Source organism: Salvelinus alpinus, chromosome 2 (assembly GCF_045679555.1).
Source record: "Salvelinus alpinus chromosome 2, SLU_Salpinus.1, whole genome shotgun sequence".
Taxonomy (NCBI): Eukaryota; Metazoa; Chordata; class Actinopteri; order Salmoniformes; family Salmonidae; genus Salvelinus; species Salvelinus alpinus.
The window spans coordinates 54,365,737-54,373,441 of record NC_092087.1 but is presented as its reverse complement, the minus strand read 5'-3'; positions in this window follow the sequence as shown (position 1 = coordinate 54,373,441).

Genomic DNA, 7,705 nt, shown 5'->3' with positions numbered 1-7,705 from the left:
GTGCATACATTTTATTACATTTTATTTTTTTATTTTTTTTACATACTGAGACAAGGATATCCCTACCGGCCAAACCCTCCCTACCGGCCAAACCCTCCCTAACCTGGACGACGCTATGCCAATTGTGCGTCGCCCCACGGATCTCCCGGTTGCGGCCGGCTGCGACAGAGCCTGGGCGCGAACCCAGCCCAGCCTGGGCGCGAACCCAGAGACTCTGGTGGCGCAGCTAGCCTAGACCACTGCGCCACCCGGGAGATACTCCATAATAATTCATTATGGATCCATAACTAAATCAACATGCATTTTGAAAGAGTATCATTATTTTATTAAAGAAAGCATAAAGATGCTGAAGAAAAACAGTACTGTATATGCTTTTACATTTGGATAATAAAGCATTTAGAAGATATAAGCCCCCTGCATTTATTAGGCTACTGTGCAGTCTGACAATGAAACATAGTCTACAATACATACTGTAGTAAACATGGGAAAGTACCTAATCCCCTACATAAGGGAGCGCAGGCCATGTCTGTACTACAGAATTCGGGCACGGAGGGAGACCTGACGGGGAGGAGGGAGTATGCTGAATTTGTTCTTAACTGATTCCATATGTGTTATTTCATAGTCTACAATGTAGAACATTTTAAAAAATAACAAAAAATCCTGGAATGTGTAATGTATACTGAGGGAGAAAAGGGTGTAGATTCACACGCAGAGTGCAGCAGGTGTTTATATCGCCATCGCAGAAGGCAGGAATTGTGGTCGCAGGCAATGGTCATACACAGGTAGGCAAACAGGCAGGTGAATCAAAACTAGGACTGAAGGCTATAACTGGTTCTCACAAACGAGCTAGGAAAAGGCTTAGTAAAGTCAAAACGAACAATACCTCACAAAGGCACAAACATAATGAACTGAACTAAATAAGGAGCTGATGAGACCAGGTGAATAACTAACACAGGTGAAATCAATGAACAAAAATGAAAGACAGGGCTACATTCAAGAACACAAAGAAACAGGGCTACATTTAAGAACACAATGAAACAGAACACAAGGTTGACTAAGAAAATAAATACAGAACCTTACAGAATGAGTAGGTGTGTCTGAACTTTTGACTGGTACTTGCTTAATAAATTTGATTAATATTATGGTGTTTCTATTCCAAGAAAAACAAAAAACCCTCTGGGTTTCTGTTAGGATGGAACGGAAAATATGGCGCTGTACAACGTGACGGTCGGCAGTACAGTACTGGGCTGTTTAGCTAAAGAATCCCTGTGTTGTGCGGGCATGGCTCAATTGCCCGTCGGGGAGGAAGGAGTAGGCTGTCCTTGTAAATAAGAATTTGTTCTTAACTGACTTGCCTAGTTAAATTCAATTTGGATTGCCTGCGCTCATAAATTCAGTTGTCAGTTTGTAAATTAAGACCATTTTGCTCTCGGAGCGCACACTGGACATTCGGGCTGAGGAGTACAGTTGATTTGAGCGTTCTGGCCTTACAATGGCAGTCAAGCACCCAAGCTAACATTGGCTAGCTTGCTAGCTACTTCTAGACACAAATGAGACCACTCTGACCATTTTACTCCCCCTAGCAGAGCTGGTTAGGCAATTTTTGTGTTAACCAGAGCGTTGGTGACTGTAACTGTGCTGTTGGAAACAATTTAATTATGCTTTTTGCCGACGTTTACTGACACCGGCCATATTCAATGGGTGTTGAGCGCGAACAACGACTATACCATTTAGCTAAGCTAACAATGACGAGAATAATCAAGTCAATAAACGTTGGGTAGTTAGCCTATAGTTAATATACTGGCAAGTTTGATGTATAACTACTAACATTAGGTAGCTAGCTAACATACCGGTACATACTGCTGTGGTTTTCTAAGGACAGCGTAGCTAACAAATTGTCAGCCAACATAACGTATACGGTAACTTATTTGAAAAGTCATTACTTTATTACATTGAGTAGCAAGCTACTGCGAGGCGCACTCTATTGACTCTGAGGCTTGAGCATGCTTTTGGTGCAGTCGAAAGCGTGCTGGACTTCGAGCCAGAAGGTTGAGGGTTCGAAACCTGCTCCCTGCTTTTTTCATTTGAAGTCATGCACAATTATCAACTTATTATTTGGTTTATATTGCCCATTCGTTGTCAGTTAAAGACACAGTAGTGCATTGGGATCCAAAAGCAGAATCAGTGCTCTAACACCCTTGGTCGTTAGGGCAAATCTGGTCTGTGATAGGTGGGGGGGGGGTTTCACACCTAGCTGGGCTATTAGACTATTCTTCAGTAAAGGTTGAATAGTCGAATGTTCAGCTATTAGCCCCCCTCCCCAACTTGCAACAAATTGTTATTACTCCCATCTCGTTCCTCGCCCTCTTCCACGAGTGGCTCGCTTGTGGGCGTGCTGGCAGGATATGGCAGCATCTTCGGTTGTGTGTCAAGAATTCTGCATAGCAAGTTTGTATTAAGGTCTGGTTATTCACAGGCAAATTGTTATATGCTATGGAGGGACATTTGTGTCTTTTTGTTGAGAGCAAAACCTTTTTTCTTTTCCATCAAAAATAATTGTTCTGAAAGCAAAAACGATGCTTCAAAGTCTTTTGCAATCAAATATTTTGTATTAGAGTGCAACACTTTATGCATTTTATTCCCCAAAATATTTTGAGAACAAAAAATGTATTTGAAAAGAAAACTTAATTTTGCTATCAACCACCCTCCATTTTGGCCATTTTATGAGTGTTCAGACTTTTTTTCCGACACTAAGGAAGTCATAGCGGACACCTACGAAGGACTGTGTGATGACGGCATCTCAGGTAAGCAGCACTGGGCATTCTTCCGTCCAACTTCTACATAGCTAGTAGTTAGCTCCTACGATTCAGTGTCGGTTCATAACATTCTACTATATTATATATATAGTATCCTCCGATGTCAACAACTACAGACCAGTATCCCTTCTTTCTTTTCTCTCCAAAACTCTTGAACGTGCCGTCCTTGGCCAGCTCTCCTGCTATCTCTCTCAGAATGACCTTCTTGATCCAAATCAGTCAGGTTTCAAGACTAGTCATTCAACTGAGACTGCTCTTCTCTGTGTCACGGAGGCGCTCCGCACTGCTAAAGCTAACTCTCTCTCCTCTGCTCTCATCCTTCTAGACCTATCGGCTGCCTTTGATACTGTGAACCATCAGATCCTCCTCTCCACCCTCTCCGAGCTGGGCATCTCCGGCGCGGCCCACGCTTGGATTGCGTCCTACCTGACAGGTCGCTCCTACCAGGTGGCGTGGCGAGAATCTGTCTCCGCACCACGTGCTCTCACCACTGGTGTCCCCCAGGGCTCTGTTCTAGGCCCTCTCCTATTCTCGCTATACACCAAGTCACTTGGCTCTGTCATATCCTCACATGGTCTCTCCTATCATTGCTATGCAGACGACACACAATTAATCTTCTCCTTTCCCCCCTCTGATAACCAGGTGGTGAATCGCATCTCTGCATGTCTGGCAGACATATCAGTGTGGATGACGGATCACCACCTCAAGCTGAACCTCGGCAAGACGGAGCTGCTCTTCCTCCCGGGGAAGGACTGCCCGTTCCATGATCTCGCCATCACGGTTGACAACTCCATTGTGTCCTCCTCCCAGAGTGCTAAGAACCTTGGCGTGATCCTGGACAACACCCTGTCGTTCTCAACTAACATCAAGGCGGTGACCCGTTCCTGTAGGTTCATGCTCTACAACATTCGCAGAGTACGACCCTGCCTCACGCAGGAAGCGGCGCAGGTCCTAATCCAGGCACTTGTCATCTCCCGTCTGGATTACTGCAACTCGCTGTTGGCTGGGCTCCCTGCCTGTGCCATTAAACCCCTACAACTCATCCAGAATGCCGCAGCCCGTCTGGTGTTCAACTTTCAAAGTTCTCTCACGTCACCCCGCTCCTCCGCTCTCTCCACTGGCTTCCAGTTGAAGCTCGCATCCGCTACAAGACCATGGTGCTTGCCTACGGAGCTGTGAGGGGAACGGCACCCCCGTACCTTCAGGCTCTGATCAGGCCCTACACCCAAACAAGGGCACTGCGTTCATCCACCTCTGGCCTGCTCGCCTCCCTACCTCTGAGGAAGTACAGTTCCCGCTCAGCCCAGTCAAAACTGTTCGCTGCTCTGGCACCCCAATGGTGGAACAAACTCCCTCACGACGCCAGGTCAGCGGAGTCAATCACCACCTTCCGGAGACACCTGAAACCCCACCTCTTTAAGGAATACCTAGGATAGGATAAAGTAATCCTTCTAACCCCCCCCTTAAAAGAGTTAGATGCACTATTGTAAAGTGGTTGTTCCACTGGATATCATAAGGTGAATGCACCAATTTGTAAGTCGCTCTGGATAAGAGCGTCTGCTAAATGACTTAAATGTAAAATGTAAAATATTATGTAGATACATACATACCGTAGAATGATAAATCATGCAATTATTATTCTCAGGCTAACCAAAAACATTTTGCTACGAACGCCTGTTCTCGCCATTTTCAGTTGAATTCATCCAACTTTCTTTCATGGCAACTCATAAGCAGGCCATGTCCTATTTGTTTCATAGTCGATATATAATCATATTTCATGACAGTGTAACGGTTAGCTTTTTTACAGAAGGATGAAAGAACACAATATGTCTGTCAGGGAATGCTATTCTGATATGTCAGATGAAGAGTTAAACCAGAAAGTCAGGGCCATTAAGGCAAGGATGTCCCATGCAGGCTTTAGAATGGTCAAAGGAAGTCTCCAAGCAATGGGCCATCGTGTACAATGGCGAAGAGTTTGGGAGTCTTTGCAGCATGTAGATGGTGCAGGTATCATTACTTATTCGTAGATACATTTTAAATGATGCATGGTAATACATAAATACATAAATGTGGTAATACATATATAATGAAAGATTAATAGGTTAAACATTTCACTTTTAATTCCAATACTTCTTTTCAAGATACAACATTGTCAACTTTGGCGGTATAGATGGATTTTCAAGGAAGGTAAGTATATTATTTTGTATGCATATTGCATATTTCCCATCACCTAATGAACAACCACAATACCAGTCTGGTGTTAAGCTTTCTGTGCTGTACTGACATATCCTGAAAATGACATTTGCTGCTTTAGATTGAACGGTCATATCTCACTTATTGTTTTCATATCTACAAAAAATAAGCTATTTTCTTTACTTTCAGAGTGCGAGCTGATCAAGGGGTCGAAAATGTAGATATTGCCAGATGTACTTTCACTGTCCGAGGAACAGGCCGTGGAAGCTTTATTGCTGGCAAAAGTGCCCATAACCAGAGGTAATTTAACTGTTATGTGTTCTTTTTCTCTCTTTCTCTCTGCCTGTCTTGTTGTACATGGAAGCTGTCTCACATACATTAATTTAAAAAAAATAAAGATGTCAGCTGCTAATTTTCAGATTTACCACACATAAACACTCAGCCATTTTCACTGGACTATCAAGCCCCTGTTGCTGCCAAGTCATGATTTCAATAACCAATAACCAAGTGGTGAGACACATAGCCCTCTATATTTAAATGTTTCAGGTACACTCGGATAGGTGTCTGTGTCACATATAGTCAGTAACCACTCACAGAGGCACACACAACTTGCATTTCTATAACCTCGGACCAACCTCAGTGTTCACTATTCATGGAGGAAGACCACAGAGATTAGGTTCCTCCCCCCACAAAACGCTTATGGAACGCTTATGGATAAATGTTTGGAGTGCTGTGACATGTCAGTACTACAATTTGCTGCACAGTTTGGAGGAAGAAGGCTACCTTGACCTGTCGAATTCTATCCACCTCTTCTGTGTGGGATATGTGTTCCTACCTCGTACCGGGCAGAACTGCAGCATTTCACAGAGAGTTGGAATAATCACCCTTTAAGTACAGAGGCGAACCTGACACCTCACCACCAGCTTCAAGTGGTATTTATGTATTCATTTGTGATGTGTTAATGTAAAAGTCTAATAATGACATTATCTTCTATTGTTTGTCCTCATGTGTCTGTTTTTCAGCATAAAGTACTCTGTAGCCACTTAGTGTGGACACCAGGTGAGATTACACACACACAGTTATATCAGCTTTGTTGGTGAACCCCTCCCGCATCTGAACTGGCTGACACAGAGGGCACAGCATGATCATAGGTGAGAGGTCACTTGGTCGGGTCAACAGGAAGTATTATTAAGAGGTGCTTCACATTGAAATACAGATAGAGATGTAGTAGTCCCAGAGTTAATAATCCAAGGTCAGTTTTACATTTCACCTCCTGATGATTATGATGACTGACTGTGTTAGATTTTTTTTTTAAACAAAGCTTAATCATGCTCTCTCTCTATCCATCTGTCTCTCGTCGGCAGGTATGTTTTGATGTGAGAGAGTAAGCCAGTTCTGTCATCGCCACCTCACCTGCTCTTAAAATAACCTTCGGGCCGACTGGGAGCCCAAGGCTGGTTAGGAGACACTGCTAGAGACACTATGTAATTGTAATGAACTGAGAGAATATTATAATTCATGAATCATATGCTGTCTTCCCTGCTCCTCTGTTTTATCTCTTTCCTTTTCTGTCTTCTACACCTCTCTCCCCACCTCCTTTGTTCCGCTTTTTTTATAATGCATACCATATGTGCATTGAAGTACATATTGAACTTGTATTTATAATATATTACAATTATAATATTTATAATGCATGTATTATGTATTTATAACACCTGGATAATGAACTTTCAATAAAGTGTTTCACATTCCCCACTGGTTGAAATTAAGTATGTCATTGAAATACTACACCTATCCTGTGTCCTCAGATTAATGCAGATGAAGGGAGTTAGATATAAATAGGAAGTGGAGTATACTGTTTTTTCTGTATATATGACTTGCAGTCTATCACAGTGCCATCTGTTTTGTCACCAAAGCCCCATATACTACCCACCACTGCGACCTGTACACTCTCGTTTGCTGGCTCTCACTTCATATTCGTCGCCAAACCTACTGGCTCCATGTCATCTATAAGTCTTTGCTAGGTAAAGCCCCGCCTTATCTCAACTCACTGGTCACCATAGCAGCACCCATCCGTAGCTCGTGCTCCAGCAGGTATATTTCACTGGTCACCCCCAAAGTCAATTCCTCCTTTGGCTGCCTTTCCTTCAGTTCTCTGCTGCCAATGACTGGAACGAATTGCAAAAATCACTGAAGCTGGAGACTCATATCTCCCTCTCTAACTTTAAGCACCAGCTGTCAGAGCAGCTCACAGATCACTGCACCTGTACATAGCCCATCCAACTACCTCATCCCCATACTGTTATTTTTTTTTCTTCTCCTTTGAACCCTAGTATCTCTACTTGCACATTCATCTTCTGCACATCTATCACTCCAGTGTTTAATTGCTAAATTGTAATTATTTCGCCACTATGGCCTATTTATTGCCTTACCTCCCTTATCTTACCTCATTTGCACACACTGTATATATACTTTTCTATTGTGTTATTGACTGTATGTTTGTTAATTCCATGTGTGTTGTTGTTGTTTGTGTCCCACTGCTTTGCTTTATCTTGGCCAGGTCGCAGTTGTAAATGAGAACTTGTTCTCATCTGGCCTACCCGGTTAAATAAAGGTGAAATAAAAAATATATATTTAAAAAAATGTATATAGGACTTGCATGCTTGGCACAATAAAGTTATTATATTGTACTCAAT